Source organism: Talpa occidentalis, unplaced genomic scaffold, assembly GCF_014898055.3.
Source record: "Talpa occidentalis isolate TD23 unplaced genomic scaffold, MPIMG_talOcc4v2.1 talOcc4.13, whole genome shotgun sequence".
NCBI lineage: Eukaryota > Metazoa > Chordata > Mammalia > Eulipotyphla > Talpidae > Talpa > Talpa occidentalis.
This window is the reverse complement of record NW_023601322.1, coordinates 40796080-40814791: the sequence shown is the minus strand read 5'-3', so window position 1 is coordinate 40814791 and position 18712 is coordinate 40796080. Positions and strand designations below refer to the sequence as shown.

The window sequence follows — 18712 nt, the reverse complement described above, 5'->3', positions numbered from 1 at the left end:
TCATGTCCCCACCCGCCCCCCACCGCCCACCGCTACACACACACACACACACACACACACACACACACAGGAGTAATGATACAGGTATATAATGTCATAGTTTCCACCACCACAATCCCTCACTTATCAGCACACTAAGGAAAAAACAAAATCATCACAACCTCTCACATAGCAGCACACACACACACACACACACACACACACAGTGTACCCCAACAAAAGCATGTCCCTCAAGTCAGAGAGAACATATATTTGAGTACTTGGCAACTTCAGAGTATGGTAATGTTATAAAGAGTAATTTAGTAACAATATACATGAAAGAACTCTGTAAAGCATAAAAGAATTATTTTTTTTATGGCTAGGAATTTATATAAGGAAAGTCATTAACTTTTATTGTATGCCTAATATATGCCACATACATTTCCTCCTCTACTATTACTCTATGAGGCAGGAGATTTTATTCACATTTTACAGATAGCTAGCATCTAGTCATGGGATTATAAAGTAGTGGAGAATGATTTCAATAGGTGAATCACTCACCACACTGCCTGTCTTCATTGCTTTGGGAACGCACAGTTTGTGCCATTCTTGGTTCTGCCTTTTGGCTACCAAAAATAGACGGAAGGAGTCTAAGAAAATGGAAGAAGATTTTGTGTGTGCTAGTGGCAAATAAGGAGCTATTTGAGAAAATGTACTCACTGACAAGAGAGGGCATATTTCTGCCACTTTTCTCTTTGACAAAACTGAGAAGCCAGAGAGGCCACAGTTCTGGTCAAAGTGTCTTTAGTTGAGAGTTCGTTGGGGTGTCCTCATTTTTAGCCAACTTGAAGTGTTGTCAACTACATCCTTTACCTCTGTGCTTCCTTTTTCCTCTTTCAAAGTTTAAACTTTGCAACAAAAACAAAACAAGTGTATAAAACGATGGAAAATTTTCAGGAATTATGCCATGGTCTAATGTTTTGCTTCTTTTAATTTGGCAATTCACACCCAAAAGTGTTAACTTGTTTTCTTTGTATATAAGGAAGGCAATAGTGTGAGAGGAAAAAAAAAAAAAAAACTTAACATTTAGAGAGATTTAGGCTTTTCTTGCTGGTATTTAATGTGGCACTTATGAGCAGAGTAGTAAAGTTGAAATGATGGGTACAACAAAATTTTTAAGTCATTATAGGCCTTTAAAATGTCAGGAAGATTAAAAAGGGGAAAGGTTGGTGTGTCTGTTTTATGAATTTTATTATGAACGCATTGTTTTCAAGAGCCATTTTCAGGTCTCTGTTCTAGTCCTCACTGTCCCAAACACAACTTGGGGGGAATTTTTTTTTTATAATTATAACTAAGCACCTGATGATCTAATGAAGACAATTTCTTAGTGTGTCAAAGAGTTCTTTGTATCTTATTTGAATCTTTTGTTGCTTTAGCTAATCTGCTTTAGAGTTCTCAAATCGAGGCATTTTACAATGCAGACTCTAGCAATGGCATTCATTTGGAATGCTGCCTTTTGTTTACTTGCTTTCCCAGACTCTCATGGCTTCCTTCGGTCATCTGGTGTCTTCACTAATGTGACTGGCACTCCTAGGCTCTGCAGGTAGCCATGATCCTTTATAAGTGGGATTTACAATGGGACTCACCACCGTGGCTGCTAATGAAGGAAGCCACAGGGATTTTGTTTTGTTTTGTTTTGTTTTTTCAATCTGTGTTCCAAAAAGAGTGGAGGGAAATTGTGTTCTGGGTTTGCTAACTTCCCTTGTTTTCTGTTTACTTTAATTTTTCACAACTGATTTACTGACTGTGGTACAAAAATACAAATATTTTTCTTTAGGACTCAGAATGTTTCATCTGCCAGTCCTTCATGCTAATCACTAGAATTGTTTATTATTGAAACTAGAAAGAACAAAGTAGAATCTCTGTTTAAACTCACCCAATTGGCACTTTACCTTCATCTGTTTTTGTCTTTCAGATTTTTGACCAATATGGTTGTTAGAAAAAAAAATATATATATATGACTAGGATCCTTGAATTCTATCTAGTTGCAGTCCTGAGTATAATACTTCTGTAATCTTGAGTAAGTCACTTACACTCTTTTGATTGTTTCATCTGGGGGGAAAAAAGAGAAGTATTACCAAGGTCCATTATGATATCCAACATGATGTGTTCTATTCTTCCAACTTGCCTTTCTTCTTCTTCTTTTTTTTTTTTTTTTTGGAATCCTGGTGGATTTTAGTGTCTCTATACTTTCATATTTTTCTTTTAAAAAATTTTTAATGTATTTTTTACATAATTTTTCATTTTTGTAGAATGTATGCATTTTCATCTTGGTTATAGTTCCCATAAAATCCCCTCCACCCATTCACCTGTGAACTATCACCATGGACCCTTGTGCACTACCAAAATGAAGTATGGTGTCCTTTCATTTTAATTTTAATTTTTGGGTAAACCTATCATTGAAAAACAAAATTGCATAATGAAAAAATGTTAGTAAGAAGTCAAAGCAATAATTAAATATAAAATTTCAGTGTTTTAATTTTAGAAGCAATGTGCTTTATAAATTATAATCCAATTTTATAGCAGACTTTATTTGTTCATTTTCCAATAGTGAAATATGGAACCCATATTTTAGCTGTGCTTTATAAGACAGCAGTTCTCAGGTGATTAAAAGGTTTTTCCAGAGGTCATGGAATCTTCAAATTTTAGAATGAGAAGGGACATCAGCAATCATCAAGTCCAGTACCTTGAGTTTTAGAAATGAAGATGCAGGAGACACAGAAACTCATTTTAGCTCCTCCGTGGTCACAGACCCTATAGAGCTGCTAGTGGACCCCACTTTCCAAAGACAGAATGGCATGCTATGGTAGAGGTGTCTTAACTACCTCTTGGTGAAAACAGAATGGAAGTTTAGAGGATGGACTGTTTATTCCACATCTGAAAACTTAAAATCGCTGTACAAAATGGCTGTAGAAAATAACGTACATTTTATGGCTTCCAGATTGAAGTAAAATACAATCCCACAAATTTTTAATGAGAACACACTGTGTGGGTGTTTAATAAGGACACATTGAACTCAGGTGATGCTCCTGCTAAACTGTGCAAATTCATAGTTCCTGCCTTCAGAGACTTTAAAGTCTGAACTGTAGATAAGTATACAGTGTTCAAATGCTGGAATATAAAAAATAAATAAAGACAGGTTTTCAAAGTCCAAAGATCTTTGTTATTTTCAATGTCTCAAAGAACTTTAAAAATTTCAAAGCCCAAGGGGGACAGCCTTTAATAGAACCTGATAGATCAAGTGTTCACTAGCATGTCAAAGGAGAGTCACAGTTATTGCCTTGATTTTTACTGACCTCTAAGAACTAGTGATTCCAAGTGCTTTACTTCCAACCCTGACTGCCCCTAACCTTCAGACTCATTTATCAAATTGCTCCTGGACATCTCCATTTGGAGGTTTTACAGCCAATTCAAGATCAATATATTTAAGACCTGAATACATCAACTTCCATTTAAAACCTTACTTTCCTCCTCAGAATGCTCTTAATCAAAAAAAGATGTCACCATCTTACCCATTTTGCATTTTGGAAAAGTTACACTGGTTGGAATATGCCACATATGCAGAAAGAATGTCTGGTTGAAAGGCTATAATAGTCCAAGCTACTGTACTCCTTGTTATAATATTTGACCCATTGTATGTAATTGCATGAGAGATAACACAGTCAAGTTATTAAAATTATGACTTTGAAGTAAGATGGATCTGTATTTGATTCTTGGAGTCACCATATATCAGCTAGCTATGTGACCTTGAGTAAATTATTAAATTCTCTAAGTCTGATTTACCACATTAAAAAAAAGGCACAATAATAGTAGTTGTGTCATAGGATTAAATGAGATACGTATAAAACTTTCAGCACTGGTGTCCCTAATATTATGAGAGCAGAGAACTTTTCTAGATTGCTCTCTATTGTATCTGCAGAACCTGACACAGAAAGGCATTCAATAAATATTTGTTGAATGACTCAACAAGATAGTGGCATACCTGAATTAAAGGACTAACAGAGGGGATGGAGAAAAGCAACAGGAGGTAAAGACTGAGGCTCTGACCTGAATCATTTGCCTTGTCATTTGTAACCAATTCCTACTGATTGAATTCCTAAATATTTCTAAAAATTTAATTCTGAAATATTTCTCAGGTCTATCTATTCTCTGTTGCCCTACCACCGCTGCACTCATGATGTCTCACCAGGACTATCGCAGAAGCTTCTAAACACTCTCTGCATCCTGTTTTGCCTCTCTGTGAGCCCTTTTCAGGCTACCACTAGAGAAATCTATTCAAGAATGAAATGGGAATATTTCTTTGCTGACTGACCTTTTGTATGGCTATTTTTTAATCTACAGGATCCAGTCTCAACTCCTCACTCCTGCACCTACATATTCATCTCCTTTTTCTGTCCAGGAACTTGCATTTGAAGTTTCTTTCCCACATAAAGTTTAGAGGTAATTATCTAAGGTTGATAAAGCATCTCCGCTATCATTAGCAACCCAGGCTTCTGCCATCGATGTGTGGCTTCCATCCTGTTCCTCTCTCCCTTCTCTAGCCTGTTAAGGACTTTATTCCATTAATCATCTCCTGTCTTGTGTACCACCACCTCTCCTTTTTCTTGGAGGGAAGGACCTCAAAGTACAAGAACCTCACCCTACAAGCATCCGTCTTTCTAATTACTCTTTCCTGCCATTTTACCTTTCTACTTATTAACTTATTTCCATCCTAGTTCACCACATTTTCTGAAAGGGTAATCTCTGCACTCATGGCACATTTTCATTCCTGTTCTTACTTGTGCTCTCTGACCTGTTGAAACTGTTAACCACCTCCTATTTTTCCAAATACTCTTGTCCCTTGGTTTTCATAACTCTTTGGCTCCTGCTTTTCTTCCTACTTTTACTGCTCCTTCTCCATCTGCTTTGCTGGGTTTTCCTCTTCCATTACTTGACTCACAAATGAGAGTTTTTTAGGCTTCCTTCCTGACCCTTTTATGCCACATAGTTTCCCTACCAGGGCAATCCCTAGGTAATCTCACCCATACTGATACCAGCTATCTGTGTGGCAGCTGTCTGTCTCCAGGGTGTGTTTGTTCCATTGCCACTCCAGGGCCCCAGTCCTGAATTTCTAACTGTCTGCCAAAAGGGTCCTTTTCTTTCTTCCTTCTAATTCCTGATTATGAGCAATCCTAAATCACCTCTTCCTAGACTTGTGTGCTTCTTATCTGGTCTCTAATCCAACTTTTACAGGACTGTGAGTCTGATTATGTTAATTCCTTTTTTTAAAAGAATTGGCTTACTTCTGCTTCTAGAATTAAATTAAAATTCCTAATTTGGCATATTCTTTTCTCTTCTCTCGCCATTCTCTCCACCCCCAAACAATGAACTTCCAGTGTTTCTAAAACACACCATACCTTCACATTCTTGTCTGCTGGACTGTGAAGTTGGCGAATTCTGTTTGATAAATTCCTACTTTATCCTTTAAAATGGCCCATTTTAAAGGGTCAGGAAAAAATAATAATAATAATACAAAACTAGCAGGTGACCATAAATAAGAGACAGTCTGAGGGAGGGGGACGAAAAAGGATCAAAACAGGGGAGAGAAGAGCACAAGGGACTGTGGTGATAGTTCATGGGTGAACTGGTGGTGGGAATTTTACAGGGACTACACAATCACGTAAAAGATATAAATAAAAATAATAAATTATTAATAAAAATTAATTTAACAATAGGATGTTAAAAATAAAATAAAATGACCCACATGTCATTTATTTTCTGCTATTTTCTGCATTTCTCCTGATAGAATTGTTACATTTTCTGTACTTTTATAGTTCTTTGTTCCTACTTCTGGTGAACATTTACACATTTACAGATTGGCTTCACCTTTAAATTGGGATCTCTTTGTGATTAGGGATTGCCTTTATCATCCTTCCTAGCACAGTTCATAGCACTTTCAGGGTGAAGAAATGAATAATAAATCAAAATGTAAGAATGGCATTTATTCTAATAACAATGAGCTTTGTTTGGGGCATATTAATTTTGGGCATATTGAGTTGACTATATTGAGGTTAAGAGGAGAGCAACAACTCAGAAAAGACTTTAAGATCGATGATGTAGATGTAGGAACCATCAGCAATGATAATAAACTGATTGGATCCCATATTTGTCAAATATGGACTGAAGAAAGATAGAACATTTATAGGATGTGGTGGAAGGGTTGGGAATCAGAATTTAGAGTACAGGAGGAATTTAGAGCACAGTTTGTAAAAAACCGGACAAACCTCTATTGACACCTTTGCATGGGGTCTTCGCTACTAGGAGTATACAGCCTTTCCACTGATTTAAACTCCAGAAACCAGGGGGAAAAAAATGGATCATGAGATAGTTCTTTTATTTCTTCTAGTATTAGAATCTACTAAATCAAATATTTCATCCCAAACTTCTACTGGTTACTTCAAACCCACCTGGTCCATTCTTTCCCTCCTTCTCTCCTATTTTTATGGCACGTGTCTGTGTGTGTTCCTACCCCTTTTGCAGTAGCAAGAGCATAGGTAGCGTGGGAATATCTCTTTTTGTTCCCCTCACAAGATGGTCAACAAACCAAAAAAAATTAAGAATTGCTTTTATAAATAATGTCTTTGGGAATGTTATTTGTTTTTATTTAAGTAGGTTTTTCTTAACTCTTTCCTCCTTTATTCCACTCCTTTGCTTTCTTAGTGCCTATAGGAAATACACTATTGACTTATGTAGATTATTAAAGAGATAAAATAAATCTATGTTTCCATGTAATTGCTTAACTCTAAAAAACCATAAATTTAATTACACAAAATTAAAACTGTCCTCATGGAAAAATAGCAACAAATAACATAGGCAATGACAAAATGCTAAATTGGCAGAAAATGGAAGTCTTAAAAAAATTCATATCATACACAAATGACAAAATTCCTCAATATATAAAGAGGTCCTACAAATCAAAAATATAACCAACAACTAAAAAAAAAAAGTGGATAAAGACTGGCTATTTCCGAGAAGTAGATAACATTCTACAGTAATGAAGGTTTTGAGTACATAAATTGTTAATGGGCGTGTAAATTGGTGCAACCCTTATGAAGAACAGTTTTGCAGTTTAATAAAATTAAACTGCATATATCCTTTGATCCAGTCATCTCACCTTTAGGAATTTATCCAACAATTGTTGCACAGTGTGTTAAATGCAGGGTTGAATATTAAGTCGTCTTTTGTAGTAAGAAAGACAGGAAATTAAGTTTCCATCATTGAAGAACTAGTTTAAAATAATTATGGTACATACATGCCAGGGACTTCTCTGAAGTCTCTCTCACACACACACATACACATACAAAAGAAATAGAGGAAGGCCTTTATGTGATTATATAGAAAGATCTCCAAACCATTTATATATATATATATATATATATACATATATATTTATATCATTGTTCATTTTTTGTACAGTATTTGATTTCTCTTCGCAGGTGTAATCTCCATTAAAATTCCCACCACCAGTTCACCTGTGAACCATCAACATAGTCCCTTGTGCTTTTCCACCCCTCGTTTTGATCCCTCTCCCTCCCCTGCAGTATGTTTATGATTTATACTTACCTGCTAGTTTTTTAAATTTATTATTATTATATTTTTTTCCTGATCCCTTATTTGGTTCCCCTACATTCCTCCTATAAGTGAAACAATCTGATATTTATCTTTTTCCTGCTGACTTATTTCACTGAGAATAATCCTTTCCAGCTCCATCCATGTTGCCGCAAATTACATGAGTTTATATTTTGTGATTGCTGAATAGTATTTCATTGTGTATGTATACCACATCTTCTTGATTCTGTCATCTATTTTTTTTTTTAAGATTTATTTATTTATTTATACAAGCACTGGGTACAGTCTGAAGCGCGGGAGGGTGAGAGAATTCACCAGAGCCAGAGCAGGGAACAGAACAGGCAGACTGACGAAATACACTGCTGAGGGGAGCAGCGGGCACGGCAGGAGAGGTCTGTTGCGTGCCATGTGGGACCCTCGCCCAGCAACCGGGGATCGAACCGGCACTGCAGAGGCTGCTGGCAGCTTTGCAGCCCAGCACTCAGCTGCTGCGCCACCAGGGGAGCCCCCCAGTCATCTATTTTTGGACATTTAGGTTGTTTCCATATCTTACCTATTGTAAATAGTGCTGCAGTAAACGTAAGAAACATAGGGGTTCAGCTCTCCTTTCAAATTAGTGTATTTGTGTTCTTTGATAGTTTCCTAGGAGTGAATTGCTGGGTCATATGGTAGCTCCATTTTTCGTAATTTGAGGAACCTCCACACAACTTTTCATAGTGGTTGGACCACTTTGCATTCCCACCAGTGGTATAGGAGAGTGCCTTTTTCTCCACATCCTTGCCAACATTTGTTGTTGCCAGTTTTTTAAATATGTGTCATTCTTACTGACTTAAGGTGGTATCTCATTGTGGTTTTGATTTGCATTTCCCTGATTATAAGGGATGTTGAACATTTTTTCATATACCTGTTAGCTATTTGCATTTCCTCTTTGGAGAAGTATCTTTCTAGCTCTTCTGTCCATTTCTTGACTGGATTGTTTACTTTGTTTTTGTTGAGTAGTGTGGACTCTTTGTAGATCTTTGTAATCAGTCCCTTATCAACTGTATGGAGTGCAAACATTTTCTCCCAATCAGTAGGGTGTCTCTTTGTCCAAGATATTTTTAACTTAAAAAAGCAATGTCCAAAAGAGTGAATGTGTTTGGTTTGTCTTTACTTAGAAGTTTGTCATATATATATATATATATATATATATATATATATCTAATCTAAATATATCAATGTTTTATAACTCTCAAATATTCAAAGTCAATAAGGGTAGTTGTTTCTTGTGAGATGGTACTATGGGGCAAGAATTGAAAAGACATACTGTTTACTATATACATTTGTACTAGATTTTTAATTGTAGACATATAATCGCTACTCAATATAATTAAAAGAATCATTTAAAAATCCTTAAAATAGCTATATTCTATTTTAAGCACTGACAGAGACATAAGTTCAATAGAGGTAGGATTAACCTTTGTTAATATTGTTTAAGCACCAGTTATATGTCCAAAACCACACTAGGTGATGTGGGGGTTACAATGAGGAAGATAAATCTGAGCAAAGAAGGAAAAAGTTAAATGCGGGGTTGGGATAGACAACTTGAATATAGGCACAGAGATGGATCTGGGCTTATTTGTGGGTAACCACAATAAAATAATATAGACAGGAACAGGTATTTCCTATTGGAGTGTGACAGAAGGTTAAGTTTGGAAAGACATAGAAAGATAACTAATGAAAGTTTCAAACACTAGGTTGTGAAATTTGTGTTTTAGGGATTACCAATTTTGGACTACTTCCTACATTGTCATGGAAGATTTTTTCAAAACTCCACATAATCAGTTGTAATTTAAGAAGCTTATTGGCTGTGATACTAAAAATGATATCTGATAGGTTATTAAAAGCAGGTTGTATTTATTTACAGTCTTTACTATGCATACATTCATAAACTGTATTTGTTACTGTATTCCTACTGCAATAAGCCTACAGTACTTAAAAGATATTGTCAAGTGAGAAAATCAATGTTTTACAACTCTCAAATATTCAAAGTCAATAAGGGTAGTAATGATGATGATAATTTAAAAAATAGGGCTTAATTAAGTTTTCAATATGCATAAAATTATAAAGTAACTACATTGTAAAAAATGAGAAAACAAAGATAAGCATAAAGAAAAAATTACATGCTATAATCATATCACCCACTGTTTTATGGTTTATATTATATTCTTGGGATTATGTATTTATCTCATATAATTATTTATGTAATTTTTTCTTATAAGAAGTGGAACCATAATGTTTTATGTTTTCTGTATCATATATTAAACACAATGGATATATTTCTATGTCAAAAATATACTTCTTATAGCATCATAGTATTCTCTTTATAGATGGATTTGTGAGGATTAAATGTATGTGATATATCTATGACAATGTATATGAGGTATGTGGTAGCTACTCAATAAACAGAAGTGGTTATTACTGCTACTATAATGTACTTAACCTTTTCCCTATTGATGGACTATTTGGTTGTCCCTGGGGTGTGAGGGTATTAATGTTTTACTTTTTAATATACATAATAAACAGTAACTTCTTTCATTAGAAACATTTTTTTATAATTTGTTTTACATGTTAAATATACAAAAGTTTTATATTTTTACTGCTCAAATCTGTCAGCCTTTGTGATTTCTAGGCTCAGAAAACTAAAGTCTATGATACCATAACATATACTGAAACATGATAAATATCAGTCTAATAAATTTTTTTTTCATTTTATTTATTTATTTATTTATTACATTTTTTTCTTCTTTTTTTATTTCTTATAATAAATTTTATTTTTATATTCCCCATACAATTTCAACCACCCCATTTTGACCCCAATCCCTCCCCTCCCTCCACCCACCCCCCCAAAAGTGTCTCTGGTTCATAGATTTTTGTTGATTTTGATTTTCACTTTCTTGTAGTTATTCATTTTCCTGGTCCCTTATTTAAGTTTTCTAGATTCCTGCTATGAGTGAGACCATCCGGTATTTTTCTTTTTCTTTCTGGCTTATTTCGCTGAGCATGATCTCTTCCAGCACCATCCATGTTGCTGCAAATTGCATGTGTTCATCTTTTTTGAATGCTGAGTAATATTCCATGGTATATATGTACCACATCTTCTTGATCCAGTCATCTATTTTTGGGCATTTGGGCTGTTTCCAAAGCTTAGCTATTGTAAATAGTGCTGCTATAAACATAGGGGTGCAGGTGTTCTTTGGAATTGATGTTTCTGTGTCCTTTGGGTAAATACCTAGGAGTGGAATTGCTGGATCATATGGAAGCTCTATGTTTAGTAGGTCCAGAAATCTCCACACAGCTCTCCATAGTGGTTGGACCAGTTTGCACTCCCACCAACAGTGCAGAAGAGTTCCTTTTTCTCCACACCCTCTCCAACATTTGTTGTTGCTAGTTTTTTTAATATGTGCCATTCTCACTGGTGTAAGATGGTATCTCATGGTAGTTTTGATTTGCATTTCCCTGATGACAAGTGATGTTGAACATTTTTTCATATGCCTGTTGGCCATTTGCATTTCCTCTTCAGAGAAGTTTCTTTTTAGCTCTTCTGCCCATTTTTTGACTGGATTATTTTCTTTGTTGTTGTTGAGTCTCATCAGCTCTTTGCAGATTTTTGTGATCAATCCTTTATCATTAGTGTTGTGTGCAAAAATGTTCTCCCAGTTGGTGGGGTTTCTCTTTGTTTTTGTTATTGTCTCTTTTGCTGTGCAGAAGCTCTTTAATTTGATGTAGTCCCAGCTGTTTATCTTTGCCTTCACTATCACTGCTTTGGGTGATGTGTCTGTAAAGATGTCTTTGATTAATAAATTATTAATTTCATTTCCTCTTGGTTTTTATATGGTGTAATGTCAGTGGACATGTAAGTGTATTTAGATATATGTAAATGCAATCTTTCATTCTTTCTGAAATTTATTTTTAGTGTCTAATACAAATTGTTTCTTAGCTATTACTTTTTAAACTGTTGATCATTATTTTGGTAACATAAACATATTCTCCTTTGCTTTATTATTTTATAATTCATCAATTGTCACATAATTCTTATGGGTAATAAATTCCTTTTGGACCATCACCAATGAATTTCACATTCTTGTGCCAGTCCTACATTTTAAAGGATTACATTATCCAAATAATATTTTTTTAGTGCTTATGAGGTAGGAAGTCACCATAAGAAGTGCTATGATTTCAGTAATTGGCAAAACCAGATAAACATATTATTTCACGTATCATACTATAATAGAGAAGACAAACATTAGTTAGTTAATCATATGAATTATACAACTCAAAAGTAAGTTAATTGTTAAAAAGAAAATGAGCAAGGTTTTTGTGACAGCTTTTGGCAAAGGGAAATAATGCTTGAGTTGAGATCTAAAGGACAAAAGAAGATGTAACTAGGCAACGAAGGTAAAAGATTGGTTGGGTGGTATTACAGGCAAAGGGAACTTGTTTTTAAGGTTTGGAAAGTATTGGGGCCTCCCTGGTGGCAATGGGGGTTGAGACGCAGCCTATGGAGCTGTCCACAGCCACTGCAGCGCGGGTTCAATCCCCCACCAGGGAGATACACACATGGCGCAGCAGACCTCTCATCACTCGCCCGCTTCTCCCCTCAGCAGTTTCCATCATTCTGCCTGTTCTGTTCCCTGCTCTGTCTTTGGTGGGTCCTCTCGCCTCCCCGCGCCTCTAGCCTGTACCCCAGTTCTTGTGTGCATAAATAAATAAATCTTTAAAAAAAAGTTTGGGGGCCTCCCCAGTGGCACAGCGGGTTGAGTGTAGCACCGTGAAGGTGTGCCCAGCCTCTGCAGTGCGGGTTCGATTCCCAGCTGGCCAGGAAGACAACCACATGGCACGGTAGACCTCTCCTGTCCCGCCCGCTGCTCCCCACAGCAGTGTTTTCGATCTGTCTGCCTGTTCTGCATCCTGCTCTGTCTCTGGTGAATCCGCTCACCCTCCCACACCTCTGGCCTGTACCCCAGTTCTTGTATAAATAAAAATAAATCTTAAAAAAAAAAAGTTTGGAAAGTGTTGCTGGAACACAGCATTTTAGAAGAGAACAGTGCAGGGTAAGGCTGGAGAGATGGGCAGGGAATATTTGTAATACTAATTTTTATCTTCAGAGCAATATAAAAATGATAAGGTTTTAGCTAAAGGTTGCTTGCTTATTTTGTACTGCAATGCAGAGAAGTGACTGGAGGGTGCAAGAGAGAAGGCAAAGAAACCAATGAGGCAAAAATGGTGGCAAGAGGAAGAGGTAGGCAAGTTGATAGAGACTTGGCAGAAGGCTGTGGCTCCTACTCATGTGGGCTTCTACACAGAGCTGCGTGAGTGTTCTTACAGCATAGTGACTGCCTTCTCTAAAAGCATGTGATCCAAGCCATCAAGGCAGAACCGCTGTATTTTTTATGATTCTGAAAATCATACACTTAAAGTTATTTAATATTTTATTGATCACTCAAGTCAGCCCTGATTCAGTGTGGGACAGGCTTACACAGGAAATGAGAATCATTGGGAGCCACAGGCTAAAACCTGTGGAACTAATATTTCATAACTGGGAGTATATTATTGGAGTGCAAAGGAAATTCAAAAGTAGTACAGGGGAGGAGGGAAATCAGAAAAGTTGTGAAATAAAATCCAGGTAAGGAAATTTCAAAGAAATCTACCAAGAGGGCATTTGGATGAGAACTGAAAAGTGTTCATTGGATTTAGTAACTTGAAGTTAATAGTCAAAATCTCTTTCTTCATAATGTGATGTTTATTTTGACTCACTTCCACTTACAGCCTTTTTTGGAAAGGATTTTTCCATTTTTTAAAAAAAAATAATAATCCTTGTGAATTTATGAATGTTTTGATTGGAACTGGAGAGGATTATGCAAAGCGAAGTAAGTCAGAAGGAGAAAGACAAATACCAGATGATTTCACTCATGTATATATTATGGATAAACAAAACAAAGGAACAGACAGGACCAAATCAAAACTATCTTAGAAATCTGACTATAGAATTGAGGCTACCAGAAGAGGAAGGGAGAGGGAAATATAAAGTGTGGAAAGGAGCCAAGAGACTACAGTGGAGGACTCTGTGCTGGGTGTGGTGTGGTAACACACATCTGAAGAATTGACACCCTATGCCTATGAACCATATATGGTGTAGCATACTGATGTTATCTCAATTAAACATAAAAATCTGGGGTCCTCCCTGGTGGTGCAAGGGTTAAGATGCAACCTAGGAAGCTATTCGCAGCCACTGCAGCACAAGTTTGATCCCCAGCCAGGGAGCTACCCACATGGCACAACAGACCTCTCCTGTCTCATCCACTGTTCCCCTCAGCAATGTATTTCAGTTGATCCTCTGTTCTGTTCCCCACTCTTCTATGGCAAATCTTCACACCCCCCACACCTCTGACTTGTACCCCAGTTCTTGTATGCATAAATAAAATCTTTTTTAAAAAAGATAAAAATCTGAATTAAAAAAAGGAATTTATGAATGCTTTCATAATGTTCCCCAAAAATTCTATTGAGATTTTGTTTGAGAAACAGGTATTTTTACAATTAGACCATGTGGCCACGGTCACAGAGTGACAGAGCTGGGAACGACAAATCTTGAACATCCAAATTGCATTGTGCTACATTAATAGGAAATCAAATTGCATAGCCAGTCAAACCTAGTTAAAATTAATAACGCCCATAAAAGTGACATTCTTTGATATCAGATTTCCAGGTAGTAATATACATTTTATGGCACATCTGCAGTTTTTAGCATTGTCATTTTGAAATATAGTGTCATGGCTGTAGTTCTCCCAAGACCTGATTCCTATCAGACAGGAACTATTTTTTCTTTGAGGTCTAAATAGACCTAACAATCTATTGCACTGAATAAATATTTAATGAAGATTGAATATTTCCTCTGTGTAGATCAATTACTCTTGTTGATTCTCTTATGAAAGCTTTTTTTTTTTAAGTGGTATGTACTAGGTTAAGATATTTGTTTTCTGGATATTATTGTTAGTGCTACTGTATGTTTCCTAGTTTATATATGCAGTTTGAATTTTTAAGTGACAAATACAAATCTCAGATTCATTGAATGTGCTAATATATAATAAAGTCATTTACTGTGATGATGGCTTTTTTCTAGAATTTGTGATATTTGGGGTCTAAAATGAAAAAACTCTTTGCTAATGAGGTTTAATGATGTTAGAGGTAATTTTTTTTAATGGGGGCTATGTAATCTTTATTGATTAATGCTTCCCAAACCATCAATGATATTTTCCTTTTCATTGACAAAAATTTGTATTTCTTGTATTTTAAATATCAGATCAGACATATATGTGATTTTGTTGTTTTTTAACCTTTACTGATAATAGGTTTATTTTTTCATCTCAAAGTTTATTGATTTGTAACTGATACTAGGTTTAAATGAAATAAACATATTTTCCTGTGGTTTCTCTAATTTTATAAGTTAGTGAAATAGCTTGAAGATTTTCAAGCTGTGAAATGGGAGTGACTACAGTGAAATCACTTAGTGCAAGTTGTGACTGTGGAATTCAGATGAAATTTATCAGAAGCAATTAGAAAGCAAACTCATTTAAATGAAAACTGAAATTAGTGAACAAGTAGGGAAAAGGGTGCACATATTTTTGTTCTCTTTCTACACAGTAGGATGCATGTGAACATAATATTGAAATAGAGAATTCATGTGTAGTGACAAAGTATCCTTCAACTTTAAGGAAAAGCTTCACTGTGTTTCACTTTGATAACTTCTGGTATTTCAGTTTAAAAAACTACTGACGTTTGGTGTTTGTTGTACTAGAAAAAAATGTGTGTGTGTGAAGGCAGTTATATTTGATAACAGGGATAGAATAAATCAGTTGACTCAGAGTGTCCTGATATCTGTCTTTAAGGTCTTTTTGACCCAGGAGTCTATGACCTATGAAATCTTTACTTTTTTGCATTTGGTGAGATATTTTACAGTGCAAGACTTTAAATTTAGATGAAAATCACTTCAGGAAGTTGGTTGATATGGCCCAAAACATGAAGGATATCTGGGTATAATTTGGAAAAAGTTTAAGAAGTTCTGATAACAACAGTGAGAAGAAAGGCTAAGTAAAAGAATTTTCTTTTCTTCCCCTGCTTATAACAAAGGGGACCTGAAATTTAACCTGGTATTTTCCTATTACTTAGCAGCATTCTGGTTTGTGAAAACATTGCCAAGAAAAAGTACCCAAATCTTGAGTTCATACAGATTGTTCTTGCATCTGATTGGGAGACACATAAGACTTGTTTATAAGGTATTGCAGATCCAAAGCTGCACAAATGAAGGTTGACTTGGGGGGGGAGGGTTTGAGTCAGAGAAGGGAAGCTTCATAGACATTACAGCTCTGTCCAGAGGCCAAATGGGAGATAAATCACTGCTGGCCACCTCTCTTATTATTGAAATGGTTCAGGCCTGGGGTTTAACTGAAGGACTTACAGGGTTTTGAAGTGCAAATAGGATGGTGAAGGGTAAACCCTTTTAGGGTTTCATTTTGATGGATTTTTTTCCTGTGTGGATTTCTGGCACTGACTGTGATCTGGAAAGGGCCCTTAAGAAAGAAGTTTTGTTTTGTTTCTGATCAATCAGGCAATAAGAACTTTCCACAGGGGTGTACTTTTCCTGCATGCATATCGATCCTATTGTATTTAAAAACAGGTCATTTAATTTTTTTTTTTTTTTAAAGCAAGGAAACTGTCATTTCAAGGTCATGTCTCTCTAGGCATTAATGCCAGTGTTTACGAGTGTTGAAAGATGTAGTGTTTTTGAATCATTAATATGAGGGGATTACTTAGGGTCAGTGTGTGTTAAACAAAGTTGTCTAGTTAAAGATCAAGTCCACTTTTTTTTCTACCATAGTCCCTTACATCCCCTTATCTTTCTCCCTTTCCCCTCACTCTTAACTTCAGTACCCTCACTTCGTTTATTTAATGTCCAATAGTTTTTGTAAGTATATTATTTTGTCAAATTGTTCATTATGCAATTGCCCAGTATTTGTCGTTCCTAGAGCAAGTCCAAATTAGAACAAGTCCTTCATATATCAGTGAACAGTATGTAATGATTTAATATTTTTTCATTGAATTATATAATTGTGCACATTTAAATTTTTGGTGTGCATTCTCTTTTACCAATGTTAATATAAAACTTAGAAATTCTGAGACTGAAATGATTTCCCTATTTTGTGCAGACACAAAGGAAATGAAGGAGACATAAACAGGTGTTTAAGAATGAGATATGTTGTTTTATGAAGTTGAGATTTTTTTTCTTCTACCCCTCAAATACAGGAGATGAAATAAAACATCTTTTAAAAATTATTTTAGTAAAATGAGTGTGACTCTAAAGAAAAATAATTATAACTTAAGACTTCTTGTGCAAATATTTTAAAGAAAAATAAAATGTTTTTATTTTATTTTGGTATTTTTCAAGTCAGTCCCTCTGTCTTAAGGAAATGCTGTTGTAAATTCTTAGGTTTCTTCTCAGAAATATACTTAACAACTTTTCTTGAGTATTTGGCTTGGTTAGATTTAACACAGATATTTGTGCCATCTACCCTATTTGAAAACGATAATGTATTCAGCTGCAGTGTCATCTTGATATCTGTTATAAAAATGGTTGTTAATCTCTATAATTGACATTGATCACACCATGTTCTTAATTGAACACCAAGTCAGTTTTTGTTTACTGTTCTTCAAAAATTTCATTTCATTTATTTACGTGAATTTTAGAATAAATTTAAAATTAAATGTTACTTTTAAATTTATCTATTGATACATAAAGATTTTAAATAAAAACCTTAAAAAAGAAAACCCTAAATGGCATAAGGCAGTATCCCCTGAATCTACTGCATCCTCCTTGTCCTTCGCCTGATGCTGGGAGATGTTAATAAGACCTTTTCTTTGTTAGAGGAGATCTGTGGCCTTTCCCAGAATCCTCTTGTTAACTGTCTTTTTCACTCAAGTTGGAGGTTGTCTGACGAATGAATGGTGAGCATTTTTTATGAGCGACCCATATTGTTGACATTGTGTCACATGTTGCTTTTTAATTTCTAATGCCTTTTTAATGTGCAAAGCATGCATAAATCTTTCCTGGCAGTAGAAATGAGTCAGCATTTCTGAGACCAGATATTTCTTTATGTAAACAAGACAGGTCAGATTTAAGAATGCTTATTATAGCCTTAGGGTCACTGGAGCACACATGTGAATGAATTTCACTTTGAATTTTATGGAATAAAAGAAAGTACTTGAGGAAGGCTTTTTTCCCCCAAGAACTTTTCTTGCCTCTTGGCAAGTGAATTGCCCCAATATAAAAGCGTTGTGGGGGGAAAAGTAAGCTTCAGAGTGAAAAGGCAATCCACAAATAATCACTCTTTTCTGCCTTTGATTGTGTCAGATTTTTTTGTGTGTGGCAATTGTTTTCTTTTTCGCTTAGAAGAGGTTTATGGTCCAATGTCTGTCAAGTCAGCCCCTGTCTTAAGGTTGCAGTTGTATTTCTCTCTGGAGTTCCTAGAGGTGATGTTATCTTTTGTTCACTCAGCAGTGTGGTGGTTCCTGAGAGCATCTGTCACTTTAGGCATTACAAGATGGATGGGTCTCCAGTGAACTGCTGGTTGAAGCAAATGGTGAAAATAAGAAAAGACAAGGGGTTTCAGGGTCTGCAGAGAGGACAGACAACAAGGAAATACTGTTAGAAATCAAGAGTAAGCTGAGCAATAGAGGACGAGACCCCCAAAGATGGATCATATGTCTTTTTATAAACATCTTGGAAATCAGAATCTTTTGGTGGCTACAGTGATCTGAGGGGGACGTCTGCATCATGGTAAAGAACTCCCTGCTTTGGATTTGTAAAATGGGTTTGGACATTAACAGAAAAGTCTGGGGAAAGTGTTGGAAAATTGCAATGATAGAGAATGTTTTATGTGAGGATTTTGCTGTTTGGACAATGAGTAGTCTTAAAATGTAAAACTTTTAAGGATTTTATCTTTAATTTTTTGTATATTTTTCTTTCTTTCCT

At 35.6% G+C, this 18712-nt stretch overlaps 1 protein-coding gene across 8 annotated transcripts in view; it reads left to right on the top strand.

Annotated features, from left to right (window-relative positions):
- The window catches only part of GREB1L (GREB1 like retinoic acid receptor coactivator), a 248282-nt gene that overhangs the window by 115775 nt on the left and 113795 nt on the right, over positions 1-18712 (top strand). Inside the window, exon 1 of one of the 8 annotated variants that reach the window (XM_054694148.1) lies at positions 18505-18517. The exons of the other annotated variants lie outside the window; for them this stretch is intronic. The gene's annotated coding sequence lies outside the window, so the exon portion shown is untranslated. Of the gene's footprint in view, positions 1-18504; positions 18518-18712 lie in introns of those variants that run through there. 8 annotated transcript variants of the gene reach the window in all.